This window comes from Anser brachyrhynchus (assembly GCF_964034855.1).
Source record: "Anser brachyrhynchus genome assembly, chromosome: 9".
Taxonomy (NCBI): Eukaryota; Metazoa; Chordata; class Aves; order Anseriformes; family Anatidae; genus Anser; species Anser brachyrhynchus.
Genome location: NC_137703.1, coordinates 25542813 through 25562439, shown reverse-complemented (window position 1 = coordinate 25562439; position 19627 = coordinate 25542813). Strand labels below are relative to the sequence as shown.

Genomic DNA, 19627 nt, shown 5'->3' with positions numbered 1-19627 from the left:
CCAGATAAGCTGTTAGGAAGAATTGCTCCCTCCTTCTATTAAATTAGCTGCTATAGTTAACTGATTTAAATCTTATTGCAAAAATAAAAGGCTGAAACAAGTTTGCCTTATAACAAGGGAACTGAAACACATTCTGTGCTAGGAGCTAGCTAGAGAATAATGTCTACAGCAAAGATTTCTTTTACAGTTTCTGAATGCCTTTTATGCCAAAAGAAATAAAGAAAGCTTTAAAAAGAGTAAGAGAGCTCTCCAAGAAAGCTTTTTGTGTATTGGAAGATATATAGGCTGTTCTTGAAATGTTTCTGAGTAGGCACTCAGTGTAGGGCTGAAGAAGTGCAAAATAGCTTTTTCTGCTCAGGGCTCTAGGATTACTCTATGGAGCTTATACTTTAAAGAAAGTGAGTTCAAAAACTTAAAAATTACTGTGTTCTACATAGCATTATAATTGTGATTATTTTTAAAGCAACAACTCATATCTGTAATAGCAGCTCTGGTCTTCAGAGAAAATGTCTCTGTTGGCTTAAGAGAATATTCAAATATAAAAAAAAACAAACACTTTTCTGTTGTCTGAAGCTAAGACTAGGACATAAGCCCTGAATATTGGAGAAAACTAGATTACATTAAAATGCTGTTATGAACATTCTATATATTTCCTTCAGGGACATCCAGGCTCACTTGTATACTGAGTGGAAGACATTGGGTTCCATAACGCTTTTTTTTTTTTTTTTAAACTCAGTAGCAGAGCAGTATTTTTAAAAGTTTGTGCTAAAACTCTAGCATGATTTTTTTCCCCTTTCATTCAATAATTGGTACTGTCATGCTGTGTAACCTCAGACAGCTTCCATATGAAATTGCAAGTCTACCAACAAAAGGCTGTACCTGAAATGGAAAGTGAAAAATGAAACTCACTGGCTGCAACAACTCTAGTCAAAACTTAAAACAGAGCCACATCCACCTTGGTTTTCAAAGAATAGCTGATACCTTTTGAGATTCCCAGTCCACATTTCAACATTGATTTATCTGAACCAGCAGCTCACTGCTGCTCTTCCAGGCTTCATAATGTTAAGCCTCTCAACAACTCACCAGTCAACTGGAAGAATCACCAGCCAGAGACATGAATATTTCACAGAATCACAGAATCGTCTAGGTTGGAAGAGACCTCCAAGATCATCTAGTCCAACCTCTGTCCTAACACTAACAAGTCCTACACTAAACCATATCACTAAGGGCTACATCTAAACGTCTTTTAAAGACCTCCAGGGATGGTGACTCAACCACCTCCCTGGGCAGCCCATTCCAATGCCTAACAACCCTTTCAGTAAAGAAGTTCTTCCTAACATCCAACCTAAACCTCCCCTGGCGCAACTTTAGCCCATTCCCCCTTGTCCTGTCACCAAGCATGTGGGAGAATAAACCAACCCCCACCTCACTACAGCCTCCTTTAAGGTACCTATAGAGAGCGATGAGGTCTCCCCTGAGCCTCCTCTTCTCCAGGCTGAACAACCCCAGCTCCCTCAGCCGCTCCTCGTAAGATTTGTTCTCCAGTCCCCTCAACCAGCTTCGTTGCCCTTCTCTGGACTCTCTCGAGCACCTCCATGTCCTTCTTGTAGCGAGGGGCCCAAAACTGAACACAGTACTCGAGGTGCGGCCTCACCAGAGCCGAGTACAGGGGGACAATCACCTCCTTAGACCTGCTGGCCACACTGCTTCTTATGCAAGCCAGGATGCTGTTGGCCTTCTTGGCCACCTGAGCACACTGCTGGCTCATATTCAGCCGACTATCAACCAGTACTCCCAGGTCCTTCTCTGCCAGGCAGCTTTCCAGCCACTCATCTCCCAGCCTGTAGCACTGCTTGGGGTTGTTACGCCCCAGATGCAGGACCCGGCACTTGGCCTTGTTGAACTTCATGCAGTTGACCTCAGCCCATCGGTCCAGCCTATCCAGATCCTCCTGCAAGCTAATGTTTTTCACGAAGTCTTCCTTCAGCACAAAGTTTCCCAAAAAAAACACATTGAACAACAGATTCAGATAATCACATAATTGATCAGGTAGGGACTTGATAGCTATCTCTGCTCAGCTTCAACATTTGTATGCAGGGTTAATAAAGCCATCGTCTTTTGAACCTGTTACTCAATTTGCATCACAAGAAAATTCAAGTGAGGGCTCAAAAGTTATTTTCAAAGATTTTGTTTATTTACTAGGCTATTTAGCTTCCACACCCACAGGTAGGGCACTGTAAGTATAAACACCTTCCCTTTATACAACACAAACGTCTCATCTAAAGGTTGGCATTATCAGCACTTTATTTACTAATTAGCTCAGCAGTTTATTACGCTGAAATTTAAATGTACTAATCAAATGTTTATTTTGTAATCATGTTACATTAATGCTCATTAGTGATGTATTTATCGCTTCAAATTTAAATGCTCTAGTCAAAAGTTTGACATTAAGTTGCACCTACCTACTTAAACAGTCTCTAATGCATTGGCTAATTTTAAATACCATTAAACTGGCACAAGTATTTCTTTGTATTCTAAGCATTATTTTAAAACAGCACCTAGATAATCTGGAAATTGTTATTCTGTGGATGTTATTTTTTCATAATTACAAACATAAAATCTGAACCAAACATCTTTTAGATACCCCTAATTCTCAGGGAATTACATGTGAGATTTGATTATTAACCATGAATCAGCCACTCTTGCTATTGTGACATAGCCTGTACCAGAAGACTACACAAAAAATAAAGAACCTCACAAATTAAGCAAACTTGACTAAGCACAGCCTATTTCTCACCTAACTGCATCTATTTGCAGCCAGGTTTATGCATGTCTGTAGTTCAAAGGGAGATCTGAGCAGATTTAGGAAACCACAGATAGAAATAAAAACAACAGTAAAAATGAACACTCTTCAGGGCAATAACCTGCATATGACTGCTTGGCTATACATAGAAAAAAATCTCCAATACTTTACATTTCCAACTTTCCAAATATTAACACACTTTGTTGTTATCAAGTCATGTAAACTCCCAGTCACGCAGGAACAACCCTATCTTCAGAATTTTCAGCTGGGACAGAGACACAAAGCTTGAGATGCAAAGATTTGTTATCTTCATGAGGCTGCTTACAAAGGACGTAGTTCAGACCCACCTTTTGTCTGCCAGATATGAACATTCAGTTGCATCTGGCATCAGCTCCCCACAGCCTGGGGGACAAAGCACATCTATGAAGATACGTGAGATTTTCAGAGGGAAAAATGGAAATCTTGTATCTTCTGGATGCGGATGATTTATTTCATGGCCTGTCCTCTGTTTAGATACCGTTGTGAGTCACAAGGTTTGCTTTTCATTTCTTTAACATCTGACAAAGCTTTAAATTCATGTAACCAGTTTCAAGGATTTTGTGAATTATCTTCACTTACAGGATTGTCAGAAGGCATGTTCCAGATCTGATCTGATGTCACAGTGTGCTGTTCAAACTTTAAAACAAAACAAAACAGCAATAAAGTAAAGCTAATCTCAAATTCTCCTTTCCTTAATAACTTCCTCAAGTATTGTATCAGAAATAAATCCTGTAGCTTACATTTTAAAAAGCTATTGTCTTGCTCCGCATTTGCGGTTTTGATTTTTTTTTCATGCGGTTCTTCCAACCTTATTTAGTTTCAACTGAACCTTTTAAAAACTTCTTCCTTAAGATTTCTTGATACCGCTGAAAAATCTTGCATGTATATAGTGCCTAAAGTGGTCTATGCAAGGTAACGTTATTACCAATGATCTCAGATGCTCGGAATCCCATTCCACTATTCTAGTCTAGAAAAAACTCCTTGAAGACTGAGCTCACATTAGAAGAACCTGATCTAGACAGGTCAGAAGATTCGTGTAGAGAATGCATCTGCACATGTATGTAATACATCTATTGTTAGTGGCTCTTCAAAACACGGTTTTGTAGCTATTGTTATGAAATTCATTTTTTAGCAGAACATTAAGAATACCATAACTTACAGTTCTTACAGCTCTTCTAATAAACTAATATTTAAAAATATAGTGCACTTAAAGCAGAAGATAGTAAGCCTAGAGTGGCAATGCCCTTGCCAGTGCATTTAGTCAAAAACATAAGTGAACAGGAAGAACATTTCAAGTATAGAGTATTATGAAAATTTGGATAAAACTACGAAGGTAAAATACAAAATTGAACATTAATACAAAATTAATTTAATAAAAAGCCTGGCTCTGAGACAAACCTGTGACAGAGGACTCCATATCACAGCAGTAGCTCCAACGGTCAGAAGATGATCAGTAAACACCAATGTGTATTGTACTCAACCTCTATGCTGCCCTGATAGTGATACAAGTTTGGAGTAGATTAGCCACTGAATGCAGGATTATCAAGCTTTATGTTAACACTCGTTATTGCACAGAAAGATGTTGCAGGGGAAGCATAAGAAATCAATGCTCTCACATATACTTAGGAATTCCATATTCCTACACACACAAATGGCGTGTTAAGAGAAGTCACATTTCAAACACCAGCTTCCCAGGACAAAAGTGAGAGCAGGGCAAGCTGTGCTGACCCAGCACGTGCTGGTTGCCCTTTCCCTGCTCAGCTTACCATGACCACCTGCAGGGTGCCAATGACACTGAGCTCGTGGTTAGCATGCCCTACTCGGAGACATGCCCCCCACCCTTACATGGCACTTGGCCCACTTCTGATGCGGGTCAGGCATTAAGACAATCAACCACTTTTTTTTTTTTTTTTTTTTTTTTTTACTGCAAATCTAAATGCTGGAAGAGCCTTACAAGCTAAAACTAATACCTAGTGGCAATTCTCCACTAAATGAGCTGGGGACAGGATGCTAAGGCGCTGGTGGCTGCACAGCTCTGAAGGAAAGAGGCAGCACTGGCAGAGCTGGCCAAGGGTCTGTTCTAATTTGAGGAACTGACATCAAAGAGCAGAAAGGAAAGATAATTAAGTCCAGTGCATGCTCTGATTTTGAGAGCTACTCTTTCTTGTTGCTCTTCCAGAAACTGTCACAGCTAATTAATGTCATCTGTGACAAGATGGCCCTTCTTAATGAACTTGCTTCCTTCCCCCCCCACCCCAGGTAAGCTATGTCTTTACATTCTGAATGCACCATCACATACCAACTGCATCCCTTTTGCCAGATATATTGAAGAAAATCCTGTATGTTGTTGAGACGCCTATTTTGTCCATCCAAAATTGATTATAGCTACTGGCTGAATAACTTAGATTTTGTTGTTGTTCAGAATTGATTAAAAATAATTAAATATCTCTTTTCTTTAGACTTTTTTTTTGTATATAACATTCTAATGTTTTCTCATTTTAATCAGTCAAAAGGCATTTCTGTTCAAATGGGTATTTTCTTTCATTTGTATTTAATATAGATTTCAATATTAATAAGAAATTACTGAACCTTAAATAATTTTTCTTTGGATCAGAGCTACTTTTCATTTTCTTTCACAACTATTTTTTTTAATTTATAGAGCAATATATATATATTTTTAAAGAGAAAAGTAGGTCAGATTTTCATTTCACAGGGAAGGGGTAGCAGTACGTTTTTACCCACAAATTTAATAAATCCTACACAAGTAATAGTATATGAAGAGGTCAATCCCCACTAGAACATTATTTTAATTATACACAGTTATCTCTGGAATTAATTTTTTCCTGCCAGCTGATTATCATAATTTAAGTTCTTCAAGTGATCACAGTTATTTTGAACATACTGTTTTTCATATGTCTCTTACTCTATGCCAATATTCTTGTAGATTACTCCAAGGATGAAGAAATACTAAATAAAATACAAATAAAAATACTTCTTGCTTCATGATTCAGTAACCACGAATATAAATGTTTTTTGCCCACTAGAGCTGAGAATACAGAATACTGAAGTAACCTAAAATCTTGCTAGAATGTGGTCCGTTTGGTTTCTTCAGTGCACGGATGACACTATGAACCTCACTCATCCCTAGCAGCAAAGCAGATTCCCACTCAGCTGGGCACAATGCAGCGCCCAGGCACCAGTGGCCACACAGGCAGGATTTGGCCACCCTCTCTGTGGTGAGCAGGAGCTCAGGTGGGAAGCAATGGGCAGGGGATGACAATATGGGCACTGCCAGTTGCAAACTGCTGATGGGGAGCATGCAGTGTGCAACTGCTTGCCCTGGGACACCCACCTTGGCTTTCTGTGCTTCTTGTTTTCCAACATCAGACATCTGCAGCTCTCACATGAACTGTGTGAGGTAGGTGGTCCTACACAAATTTCAGCCCTCAGATTGTACAACTCGTGTACCGAATCATTCATTACTCACTTCTTTATTATACTACCAATACCTCAGTCTTTTTTCATCAACTTTTCATTTAAATTTTCAATAGTCATGGACTATGTGGAAATACCGTGAAATCGCAGCGTAGCATGTGGCACAACTGAAGAGAGATAAGACACCAAAAATACAATTTTTCACCTACCACATTTCTGTTTGCATTTGATCCTCTTAATCTGAATTTCTTTCAGCATCATTAAACTGCAGCAACACTGATGATGGAGGTCAGTTAAATTTCAGTCTTGCAATTTTTGTACAAAGATAACTGGATTGAAAGTGCACAAAGGAGCATCCACTGCTCTTTTTTCTATATGTAAAGAACAAATCCTTCATGGCTCAAATGAAGTAAGGCGTTTAAATATGCGAAGTCAAAAGTTAAAAACCAGCTATCAGATTAGATATGCATACAAATATAGCAAACCCTCATGAAGCCCACAGACATCATGGCAACATAACCAGTAGGGAACTAAAGCAGGTAGAAAAGAAAATTAGATCAGATTTTTGAGGTTATGACACACTGCATGTTGGAAGCATTTACCAAATTCCTATAAATAAAGAAGCTATTCTGAGCAAAATTGCATAAATATGATGGAAATTAAACCCAAGGAAAGTCTACAAAAAGGTAAGTTTTTTTGTTTTTGTTATCACAAAAATATCTAAAAATAGAAAAAAATACAAAACAACAAAAAAACCTGTTTCTAGTGCTCTGATTTCAGCTCAAAGGCAGAACCTTTTGCAATAGCTTTTAGCTGATAGCTCCTGGTGGCACAGGGTGTTGGGCTCTTTAAATTTCAGTCTTTTCAGTTGGAATCAATATGTACAAGATCTGCTATTGTAGTCTGCCTCCATATCCCAGATGGCCTCTTTGAAATATTGGTCCACCTCCTGATTCCACCTCCCTACAAGATGTTATAGAAGGAGGCTTATAGACTATATTGAGTAATGTCTCCAGATAATTACCCAGTGCCATGTGGCAGATCAGAAGTTGCAGCCCACCCAGCCACAGAAATACAGTCAAGAGAGCACCACAGGACAACCGGGGCTCTGCAGGCAAAGAGGTCATTTAGGAAGTCTGCTGAAAAGCTTGAGCTGAAATTTATGTGCTTTCACAGAACACAGTTTTGTGGGAATAGAAATGTTGTTTTTGCAGTGTTACATTGTATAGAAGGAAGGAATGTGGTATTGAGATATGCTTACAGTGATAAGAAAGCTCAGCAGGTGACCTCCTAAAATGCAGACAACCAGACTCCTTAGAGCAATCAGGTGAAAATCACTATGTTAAGTCAAGCCAGATAAGGGGAGAAAACATTACCATCTCAAAAACAGGCCGGCAACTGAAGGCCAGGCATTGTCTGTGAAGCATCAGATAGATTGTGAACCTGGATTACCCACTCCAGTGGGGAAACAGGGGAGGGTCCTGTCATCAAAAAGTATATAAACTGTGTTTTGGAACTAGTGGGTGTGCTCTCCTGCTTGTGGGGCGCCCGCCATTGCAATCGCGAATAAATTACTACTTCACTGAGATCCTCGCCTAAGCCTAAGTTATTGGCTACGGAGTGTTTCTCACAGTTTGAAGCTCAGAAACACCATGGTCCCAAAACCTCAAGCCAGAAGAAAGTACATGTTGGCTCACTGAGTGTTTTGCTCAGCTGGGACTCTGGAAAAGGCTTACTCTCTTCACAGTCTGAACATTTCAGAGAAGGCAAACTAAGTCTGGGATAAAACAACACTGGGATCTAGCTTCTATATCAAGCACATGATACCACACAAGTCTGTTATTCAAAACTTGTGGTTCCATGTGGCATAACAGCCACACGAACATCAGGGTTCTTTTAGGATCAGTAACTGCTACTTCTTTATTGATGACATATCATCTCTCTGTTACTGAGGGCCTAACTTCATCTCTCATATTGAGGGCATAACTTCATTATCCTTGTAGCCTCCCCATATCGAGGACAGGCTCCCTTCTTATACCATTCGCCCCACAGCAGTCCTTTTCCACTAACTATTCGTTGGTCAACAACTTTGCCCGGCAACCAGCAAACACCCAGCAACTTCCATGCCTTAGCGGCTGGAGAATAAGCAACCCGAGACGGCAAGGCCTCTCCTGAATCGCCCTTCTTTGTTCCCTCTAAACTCTTTACATTCCTGAGGGCCTCATCGTTAAGAGGCCGATGTTATCACCAACCATGGGGCTTCTCGACTCCCATGGCCACACTCCCACAGTTCCACTAGTACAGGGCTCACTCACCTCTCTTCAGAGAGGCTCAGCATACAAGGGATAAACCATTTACTCAAAATCCTATAATCCTGTGTCCAAAGAGAATCTAAAAGATCACTATCAGGTATCAATTCTCAATCTCCAATATCTAAATATACATATATATTTAAAAAACCTGCCGTGCGCATATGTGAACTACAGCACATCATTCCGTAACAGCTACTTCCCAGCAAGCTGAAGTCAGCTCAGTCACTGTCAGGCAGAGTTAATCTCAAAGATCTGTCCTGCTTTAGGTTCATTCTTCACCTGTCAAAAACAAAGGCTATCACTAGTGCTGTCAGAATTATCACTGGAGTTTACAGAAGCATTTGTCCACTTTCAGCATTCATTTTAGTCTACGTTCCAGCTTCAGGAAAGACAGGTAGTCTCTTTGATAACAACAGGCAAGCCACTCATGAAGAAAGACTACAATTCTTGGTAAATACATATATATATATACACATAAAAGGCATTACAAAGGAAAATAAAACCCAACCTTTCTTTTTAATACTTTCTACAAAAATGTTATTTTCTAATAAAAATATTTTGTGCTCAAACAAAAATTTTGAGGTATTTCTGCACTGTTAATGGTTGAGGTACTACTGCACTGTTAACGATTGCCCCAATACACTTAGCCAAGGTAGGAGGGTGGTTTCCAATGACTGAGAAAAGAAGCAGATTGACAGAGAACCCAATTCCTGAAGGATACGCCAGGCAATTGGGGGTGGGATGTATTCAATTTTTTTTAAGCAGCTCTTGTTCTATGGTCTAGAAGTTTTACACAGCCACCCATTCTTCCTGACACAGTCATAACAAGCAGCACTTTGAGACTTGTGTGCTGCACATCTGGAACAAAGCTGCTGTACGCAAAATGCTGCACTAAAGCCTTCAGTGGCCCTTTCAGGTCAGAAGGATGCTCTCTGGGAGCTAAGCTCTGTGTGTGCTCAAATCCTCTCCAGCTGTGGAGCCATGCTAGGAGACTTTACAAGCCATAACAGACCAATTGTTGTTTCAACAGTAAAAACAACAAGCTAAAGAGATCAAATTTAAAACAAATAATAATTGTTAGATTTCATTCATGGGGAAAGGCAGAAAGACAACTATGTAAGCCAGATATTAATAGAGGTTTAGCTCTATTGAACCTGCTTAAGAATGAGGAGGAAAACCATAATTTAATAATTGCATTAACTACATATCCCTTTACAGTGGTAAAATAAAAAAAAAAAAAGCTGATGAGAATGCCCATCTGGTCTTACTTGAGTCTCTGCAGAATCATCTGAATACCGCTGTCCATTTAAGTGGAAAAAAATAATAATCCTGCCAAATGCTCATCAGGGCCTTCTGCCAGACTTATGGCATAGCTGCTGCTGTGCAGAAAGACCCCTTCCCCTTCTCTTCTTTCTCAATCTCTCTTGAAATCACTCAAAAGACCCATAGCCAACGTGATATACAGGACAATGAACCTTAGCCATTAGAAAGAGCAAGCAGCGTTACTGATCACCTACACTCACCCGAACTGGCTCTAATGTTGATACATGTGAAGGACCAGAATTCTGCAATTGCTTCACCTAAGTATGCATAAATAAGTATAAATAAGTGTCAGTTCTAAAAATTGCTAATCCAAATATCTTTGGCCATCCAGAAAGAGTGTTGTTAGACACTTTCAGAAGTTTTCTGTTGAAAACTAATTCCACACCGCTTAGGAAATTCATGTTCTAAGTTTACTTTCCCAGGTGACTACATGCCATGACCACTGAAGCAGCACAATTTCTGCCACAGTATTTAGGGTTGGGAGAAATGAGATTTCAAAGGCTTAATATTACTAAAAATACATTACCAAAGGGAAACAAAGGCAACAAAATGCTTTATATCATCCCAAATTTGCAGACATCCTGAAATAATAGCCATGATCTAGCTGAAAGATAGTCACAGATACGTCAATTAATTATTTCTCTTGTGATCAAACTACCACCCTTTGCATCCGCTGTAAATCCCAGGTGATTCCCAGACACAACATGGTACCAAAAGCCCTAGCTGTTACATAACCTAAACTGACAAGTTTTCCTTGGGAGAATGTTCAATATTTTTTTCCTCTTTAAATGCTGCTACATATTGAACCATAAAACTATACAAATTCATGTGTAAAATTAACCAAGTTTAAAATAAAAACAGGTGTAAGGGTACTGTTTAATTCAATATTTTCATGTATAAATGACTACTAAGTTTCCAATTTTATCAGTTAGAAACAGTTGTATTATCTGTATGTTAGATTCCAGGGGAATTGTAAAGGCAGGGGTTATTTGTTGCAGGTATTAATAAAGTTAATTGTGCACATATTGTGAATTTGAGATTAAATTCCACTAGAACCTCACATCTCCAGTTTGTTTGTGCTTCTCTTCACACAAAATTCAGGACCTCCCTCAAGAGAAAATTTCCTACCTTTTTTTCCTCCAAAATAATTCTCCTGAAACCTTCAATAAAAAGTGTCTTTGAATTCAATACTAATTTAGAATTGTTCCAAATTTTGCTCCAGAATTGTACATACAAAATCATATTCCTTTATTTATTCTTCCATGACTCCAAAGCCCCTGTAATTGCTAAAAACTTCAAATGCCGTTTTTATTTAATGGAGCTGAATGTAATCTGTTCTGCTGTGACCCAAAGCGTCTGCAGCTTTAATCATACTCATCATCTTTATTAAAGTGATTTAATAATCACTTTATTGATTTGATTCATATTGAACCACATCTGAAGTTGGCAGAGTTCAACCTCTCCAAACACTGCCTTCTTAATTGTAGGAATAGCACTGGCTCCTGGCTAAAAAAGCATCAATTAATGTATACATATTCAGGCTCTGAATCTTTACATAAGATGCTCTGCATTTTTCCACACGCAGTGTGGAAAGCTTATTTTCAAAAAACAAACAAATACTGAAATTCATATAGAATTGAAGATCTCGTTTAGCCTCAAAAACTCCCAAGTACTCCCAAGTGGAATAACATATCGAAGACAGGTGAAAAAATGACAGAGACTAGAGAAAGTAGTCCAAGGGTCCAAATGCAAGTCCTAAATCGAAGTTATTTGAGAATGGACTTGAACTTTGGTCTGCTACAATGGGAAGAGGTCACTGCAACAATGAAATTATTTGCTATTCAGAAGTGCATCTCCCTCCTTAGGAGCTTTACCAATCTTTTTAATTTCCCAAGAGAAGTGTTCATTTAGAACAACAACAAAACCACCTTCCACCAACGGATGAAATCTTTACGAAGAAAACTTCTCTCTAATTTCGGTAGTTGTACACTGGAGGCATAAATCACCTTTTAAATATTATTTTTAATATTATTTTTAATATTATTAGGTCTCCACAGAGACAAGAGTGTATACAGTATCACACTTTACTGAACAATTGAGATGTGTACTGGTTTCCTGGCTCTCAGTTCATAGACTTGACATGCAAGAAGAAGCAACAACAAAAATTTGAGGCTTCAGGACACATCTGGCTTTCCAAACATAATTGAATGCTTAATTACATACTACCATCTACTTATGTTCCTCAGAAATTGCTTTAGATCTACCCAGACAGTTAAGAACAATGTTTCTTTTATCAATGAACAAGTGATGACCTACAGCCTAGTAGCTAGACAATATCTATGACAGATTTTGCTCGCCCATCTCTCTCTCTCATGGACACTCCATGCTTGAATGGCAGACTACAGACTTGAATTAAGGATCCTGATTGACCAGAAAGAGATTTCCTACATCAGTCAGTCCAGTGTCTTTCCCTGAGTATTTCCCCTTTTTTTTGCTCACACTGCTCACTCTTTCCCCTGCACCCCCCCCACCCCTCCCCCAAATCTTACAAAACCTGCTCAAAATAGAACGCATCTCCTCTACATAAGAAAAAAAAAAACAAGCTAATGTAAAAACCTCATTAAACCAGCTGCAGATGTTAGGAAGAGTTCTTAATATTATTACTCTGGTTTAGATTATTTTTTTCAATACTTAACTTAAAATAACACCCATCTTCAGTCTTAATTTTCTAGTTACAACACCTGGTTCAGTATCTCTTTATGTTCATGTTTTTTGAGATGTTTATATTTTAAAGAGTAATCACAGGCAGCATAGTGCATCTAATCTTATGTCACTAATGAAACATAAATGATTCTTTTTGTAATTTAGAGCTCGTCCCTCAGTCCCTTTTTTTTTTTTTTTTTGAATTCTAATACTTTGCAGGATTGCTAACTGCAAACAAGAAACCAACCACAATATGAGCAAGAACAAGAATCAAATAATCTCCACCTACATATTACTCCAGCAACTCCCTGCTCATTAAGAGAGGGAGAGCAATAAGTAAGGACTAGGAATTCAGATACATCTATCTCTACACAATCCATCCAGTTTCAGCATGCTTCTGACCTTTTCAAGGAAACGAGTTCGCTTCTTGCTCCACTATCATTAGATGGTGGCACTGCACCTCAAGGTGCATAAGTAGGAGTTTCATATTTCAACAGAATTTGGAAAACCCATTTCATTATCACAATCTATTAGCCTTGAACTTAAAGCCTTTAGCCTGCAGTGTGAGCCATAAATAGGCTAGTACTGTCAATATTAAAGCTTACTGCCAAGAATGGGTGAAATATTGTCAAAGGAAGCAGTTTGTCTTCCAAAATATCATTACTTTTCTACTGCTTCTAGAAATATCCTTTCATGAACGTATTGAGTAGGTAACACAGAACAGAGCAAAAGCAGCAGGGCAGGGAACGGGCAGCTGGCGAACCTGTAAGGAAATCAGCACAGTGAAGGGTGGAGAGATTGCTCGTCCATGGCTGAGTCTGAAGGCTAACACAGCCCAGAAGCCACAGCTCTGGCTAGAACAGAAGGCAGGAGAGACCTGATTTTTTGCACGGATAAGGAAATGGAAGGTACCAGGAATTTCAGGGGGGGGGGATGGACAAATTTAGTTCCTTAACAGAAACATTTGTGTTGCCCCTGCAGACTCAGTGAAGAGGATTTCAGATCCATGCTTTAGCTAAGTGCAGCTGTTAGCCTGGGGCAGTACAGCATCACAAGAGAAAGCAGACTTACAAGTAGAAGTATCTTAAGTTATTAAAGGTGCAAGGTTAATATGGACAATATGCTTGGAGGCTAAGACACTTTAGCAATCAGTATCACATTCAACTCTGTGGATAAACTGAAGTCATAAAATGAAATCGTAGAAGAATGATCTTTATTCAGTGAAAACCTGAAAGGAGTTAGGAAAGCAGGATTTCAGCCTAAAGGTTTTTGTTATTATCATCTTATTTCACTCATGCTTATCTTCCAAGAAGTCAAATGAGCATTGAACTATGTCTGTGAGTTTTAAAATACATATGTGAAGTAACTATGTTCAGCTACAATAGAAACATAAATATTTGTGTGCTACCATCTATACATTTTATATCGGCTCTTACAACAGTGAATATTGTTCTAAATCAGTGGAGTCATCTTAGATTTCAGAGAAGAAAAAGTATTTGAAAAAACTAATCTGAATATGAGAGAATACTTAATAAATTAAATTGTGTATTCCACATGAACGTATATAAATATTCTCATAGGGAACAATTGCCTTTAATTCAGAACTACAGGCAGGTTTTCCTTTCTGTTTGACACTGGGGCAAAACCATCCTGTGCTGATTATACAGTAACCGATGTCTTTACTTTTGGCACAAATGCCATTAACACTTTTGATGTTCTTTCAGCAGCATAAATACTTTTTTCAAAATCAAGAGATAGGAACTTGTAAGAATAACAGGGGACATTGTTTTGGTCAGAACCTGGCAGCAGATGTGCTGGAGAGGCCACAGCGTGATGGCACAGATGCAGGAGCCCAGGTGACAGCAGTATCCAAGCCCCATCGTCCTTCCCACAGCAGCTGGCACCCTCTACAGCTCAGGTAGCAGCCCCATACCTGTGCAAATAGCCAAAGCCTGCAGTAACACTTGGGCAGGATGCAGGAACCAAAAGCCACAAAGGTATATACACTCTGGGGCAGGATGCAGGATGCTGTGGTTTTTGCAGCCTATGTTGTAGCCAAAGTCAACTTCAAAGAGAGATTTGGGAAGAGAAAGCCTGCTGGCTTTGTGGCTGGTGCAGTATTTGATCAGAACTGAACTACACAGTTAAAAGAGGAGGGCTGGTTGTTCAAAGATACAGATAAAAACACACACACAAAAAGTTGTTCTGGATCTCTTACAGGGAAATCACAGAAAATGCAAGACTCCCCACAGCAGTGTCCATGGCAGAGGATTTGTTCTGACACAGACCTCTCTCTCTTGAAATCTTAGCAGGTCAATGTACAGTGAAGTACAAACTGTTCAGCTCAGCAGGAAAACAAAAGAAAACACAAAACCCCACCACAAAACAAACAAAAACTCAACACAGTAATAATCTTAAAATATTGCCCCCCAGAAAATATATTCATTTTCAAGTGCCCATCACTGTAGACTTTAGTTTAAACTTTGGGGTGCTTGGTGCCTCCATTACTGCATACCATGGGTGTGAATCAGTAATGCTCCCTCTGCCTTCACACCAAGAGACACCAAAAATCACCTGCTTCAGCTCAGACCATCACAGGATTCTGCGTGTGACTGTTGGGAGAGAAAAGGAAGTAGCACGGCCCCATACACTCTGCCCAGAACAGAAATAAAAAAAATAAAAGATTATATTAAACCAGAAAGTTATGACAGCTTGGCTTTTTCACTGGTTGCCTCTTCCTTTTACACAAATAATAATACAGGTTTGTCTACAACATCGGCAAAATTTGGCAGAACATACTGTTGAGGAAAAAATGAAATCTTGCAAGGGGAAAAAAAAAACAGAAAACAGTGAAGTTATATAAAATTCTCAATATTAATACCCAAAGTTTTAATAATAATTAATACTATATTTACTGTTAGCCAGTTAAAAGCCACAGCTGGACATATCAATACGTGACTTACTGAATAATTATACATCACTGCCTGTGTACTAGTCATTGAGCTTCTGACTGAAAAATATTTCAAACTTTTTCATGTGAATACAGCATATTCCAACTGTTCTTATTAACACTCCCATAAATATTTTTCCTGTGTATTGATCAAATTTCCAGTTCAATAAAGACAAGAAGATTTGAATGATTACGTGCATCTTTCCAGGCACATGTCTCCTGTTAAGACAGTGTTCTCCACAAAGACTTCAATGCTCTATAGTACACGTGCAACTAGTTACAGCATTAAAAATTCCAGAGAAGGATGGCAAGAAAAATATTGTTCTGGAAGAGATCTATTGTACAGTATATAAAACTCCCTCCCTTCCATACATGAAAAAATAAAGAACAAAAAGAAAGGAGCAAAAAACCGTAAGCCTAAACTCCCTCTCGTCACAGTTAAAAATAACTCTTGGAGCTTTTACGTCTCATGTTGAGTGCCAAGAGACAGAAACATGTCTACCTGAGGAAGACAGAGTTATTTTTTCCCCTCCCATTTTAAATACTTTGACCCTAAAAAAGCTGCAGAAATGACATTGTCACTGGGTACACAGAGCAGTGAAGAACTTACACATTTATGGAAAACATCTTAGTGCAGCAACCGTACAGGCCACACAACTCGGAGGCAGTGTGGCAGGAGGCCCAGCAGGCCCAGTTTGCTGACCACGTCCCACAGGACCAAGCTGCACTTTTCTCCCCAAGTCCATGCCCACAGTGCCACGGCTGTACAAGCACGGCCACACACCAGGAGCCTGTAGTTAAACCCTGAGGGTAAGGCTTCTTTGAGGAGCACCAGAGCCAACACACCAGGAGGATATGGTTCTGAAGCCACCCAGCAAGTGACAGTAAACATATTTGGTAAATGTATTCATTTTACTTTACAGCTCAAGACTGAAGAAACACATGCCAAAGGGGGCCCAAGACCTTTCACTACTTTGCACCAATCTTCTGTTTTTGTCTTGTTTAATAATCCTTCAGAAACAGTTCTGAGCCCCTTGACAAACTGCTCCAAGCATGCAAAGCAGACATATGATGACCAGATGGCCCGTAGTCTCATACTTCAACACCCATATGCTTCAAGTGTATTTTCAGATTGCTGCTAAAGAGTTGCGGTTTAGAGTTGCATAGATCCTAGCTGGCAAGAAGAAGCTTTACAGATGTTGGAAAAACCCCTTTCACTACAGAAGGATCCCACTAAGAACACACTAGGAATTAAGCTGATCTGCAGCATATCTCTGAGCTAGCAAAAGATTCAGTTCTCTCTGATGTCCTACTGGTAACATTTCTTCTTTCTTCTTTTTTTTTTTTTTTAAGACTGTTTCTGGGGGGAACAAGATTGCATTAAACAGTATTTTTTTTATGATTGAATTGGATTTCCCCAATTGTTCCTACCAGACACTATGAAAAGGGATAATAGTGAAAATTACTAATAAAATAAATGCATGAGTTTTGCTGATAAATTTATCTCTAGATCAAACACCAACTGTACTGAAGAAAAAGACTTAAGACTACAATTCAGGCTTTCAATTTCCTACAAATCATTAAAAAATATTAAGCCTAAAGAAACAACATTTTATATTGAGTACTGAACATTTTACCAGGTTGTCAAGGTAAGCTTTCTTGAACTCACAGTTCACAAGACTGGCAATAGCTAATACTCAAGATTCTCATATACAGGAAGCCAAGGTTTGCAAGAAAATTATAACATTAGGTCAAAGGAGATAGTTGGGGATGGGCAGTGGGAAAGATCTTTGAATTTTCCTTGTATTTTGAACGATAATTTTATGTTCCTTGGAAGACCACATTAAAAAAATATTTCATAGTCCATGATGAACATTTGGCATTTATTTCGTGACTGTTTACCCAATGTCCCTTTAACAAGACACAATAACAAGCATATTTGGAGTAAATTCCTGATCCCATTCCCACCAGTGGGGGGATATGCAAGCTGGATATGCAAAAGTACAAATGCCCAAGGGTCTCAGAGAGAAAATATTTGAAATATCCTATATATTAAATGAGAACATTTAAAAAAATAATAAAATAGCAGATATTTGTCAAATAGGTCAATTTATCAAAAAAATCATATGGCAATAGTTCTCCGATTTGTTATTTACAAGACTAAATCACCTGTCCACCAATGGCTGGCCTATAATGAATAAAAGAGTATTAAAAAGAAACAACAAAAAAATCTCAATTTAAACATTACACAGAGAAGGAGATATTATGGCACTGAACATAAAAGAAGCCCAGAACAGACTTGGACAGTGCCACACCTGCTGTGAGAGGGGCTTAGTTATGAGATAGATCCCAAGCCATAGCAAATTTACTCTTTTCTTTTGAATACAATATGCTCTGACCCACAGAATCACAGAATCATCTAGGTTGGAAGAGACCTCCAAGATCACAGAGTCCAACCTCTGCCCTAACACTAACAAGTCCTACACTAAACCATATCACTAAGCTCTACATCTAAACGTCTTTTAAAGACCTCCAGGGATGGTGACTCAACCACTTCCCTGGGCAGCCCATTCCAATGCCTAACAACCCTTTCAGTAAAGAAGTTCTTCCTAATATCCAACCTAAACCTCCCTTGGCACAACTTTAGCCCATTCCTCCTTGTGCTGTCACCAGGCACGTGGGAGAATAGACCAACCCCCACCTCTCTACAGCCTCCTTTAAGGTACCTATAGAGAGCGATGAGGTCGCCCCTGAGCCTCCTCTTCTCCAGGCTGAACAACCCCAGCTCCCTCAGCCGCTCCTCGTAAGACTTGTTCTCCAGACCCCTCAACCAGCTTCGTTGCCCTTCTCTGGACTCTCTCGAGCACCTCCATGTCCTTCTTGTAGCGAGGGGCCCAAAACTGAACACAGTACTCGAGGTGCGGCCTCACCAGAGCCGAGTACAGGGGCACAATCACTTCCCTAGCCCTGCTGGCCACACTGCTTCTTATGCAGGCCAGGATGCTGTTGGCCTTCTTGGCCACCTGAGCACACTGCTGGCTCATATTCAGCTGACTATCAACCAATACTCCCAGGTCCTTCTTGGCCAGGCAGCTTTCCAACCACTCATCTCCCAGCCTGTAAAGCTGCTTGGGGTTGTTGCGCCCCAGATGCAGGACCCGGCACTTGGCCCTGTTGAACTTCATACAGTTGGCCTCAGCCCATCGGTCCAGCCTAACCAGATCCTCCTGCAGAGCCCTCCTTCCCTCAAGCAGATCGACACACGCGCCTAACTTGGTGTATGTCTGCAAACTTACTGAGGGTGCACTCGATCCCCTCATCCAGATCATCAATAAAGATATTAAAGAGAACTGGCCTCAGTACTGAGCCCTGGGGGACTCCACTAGTGACCAGCCTCCAACTGGATTTAACTCCATTCACCACCCATGTCTGTTCTCTGGAAGAATTTCACTTCTCCCCTTCTCATTGCCCTTCCTCTAGACATGCATCATGTTCATTAACTCCTAGATTCCAAGACTGCAAATTCACACTATAAAAATCCATGTATTCCTGAAAGTTATTCCCAACAGGACTTGAGGAACATTGAATAAAGTCAACATAAGCTGTAGCTATTTTTACTGACATGGAAATACCAATGTATAAGGACTTTTCAGTACACACAACTTTTGTACAATCCAGTGTTCATATGTATAAACAGACAGTCTGAATCTCTTCTATTATTGTGCAATTATTTGTTTGCACTCTTCTGTATATTTCCATAGCATCAAGTAACACAGTAGATGTGTCTGTAAATGTCCATTTGTAACTATTCCACTGCTTAACACTCCAGTTTTCTTTAGATAAAAATACTATATACTAAAAATTATATGTGCAGTGAGCTTTTTTATTCCTTCGAGATAATCAAAATATTAAGATATGTTTGCATTTACAATAAGTACTTTTAGTCCTTTTTAAAACTACTATATAATATCACATATATATATAATGAAAATTATATGAAATGTTAAATAGAGTATTAGACAACATTCTCAAAGGAAAAGGCATGAAGTATATTTATCATCC

At 39.3% G+C, this 19627-nt stretch overlaps 1 protein-coding gene across 24 annotated transcripts in view; it reads right to left on the bottom strand.

Annotated features, from left to right (window-relative positions):
* Positions 1-19627, bottom strand: part of LOC308199635 (uncharacterized protein) — a 305939-nt gene that overhangs the window by 281899 nt on the left and 4413 nt on the right. For 17 of the 24 annotated variants that reach the window (XR_013954765.1, XR_013954766.1, XR_013954767.1 and 14 more), the window contains exons 3-4: positions 4241-4335; positions 3151-3478 (exon numbers count right to left, since the gene is read on the bottom strand). The exons of 4 other annotated variants lie outside the window; for them this stretch is intronic. The gene's annotated coding sequence lies outside the window, so the exon portion shown is untranslated. The remainder of the gene's footprint in view (positions 1-3150; positions 3479-4240; positions 4336-19627) is intronic. 3 more of the 24 variants (XR_013954780.1, XR_013954786.1, XR_013954787.1) reach the window with 1 other exon arrangement.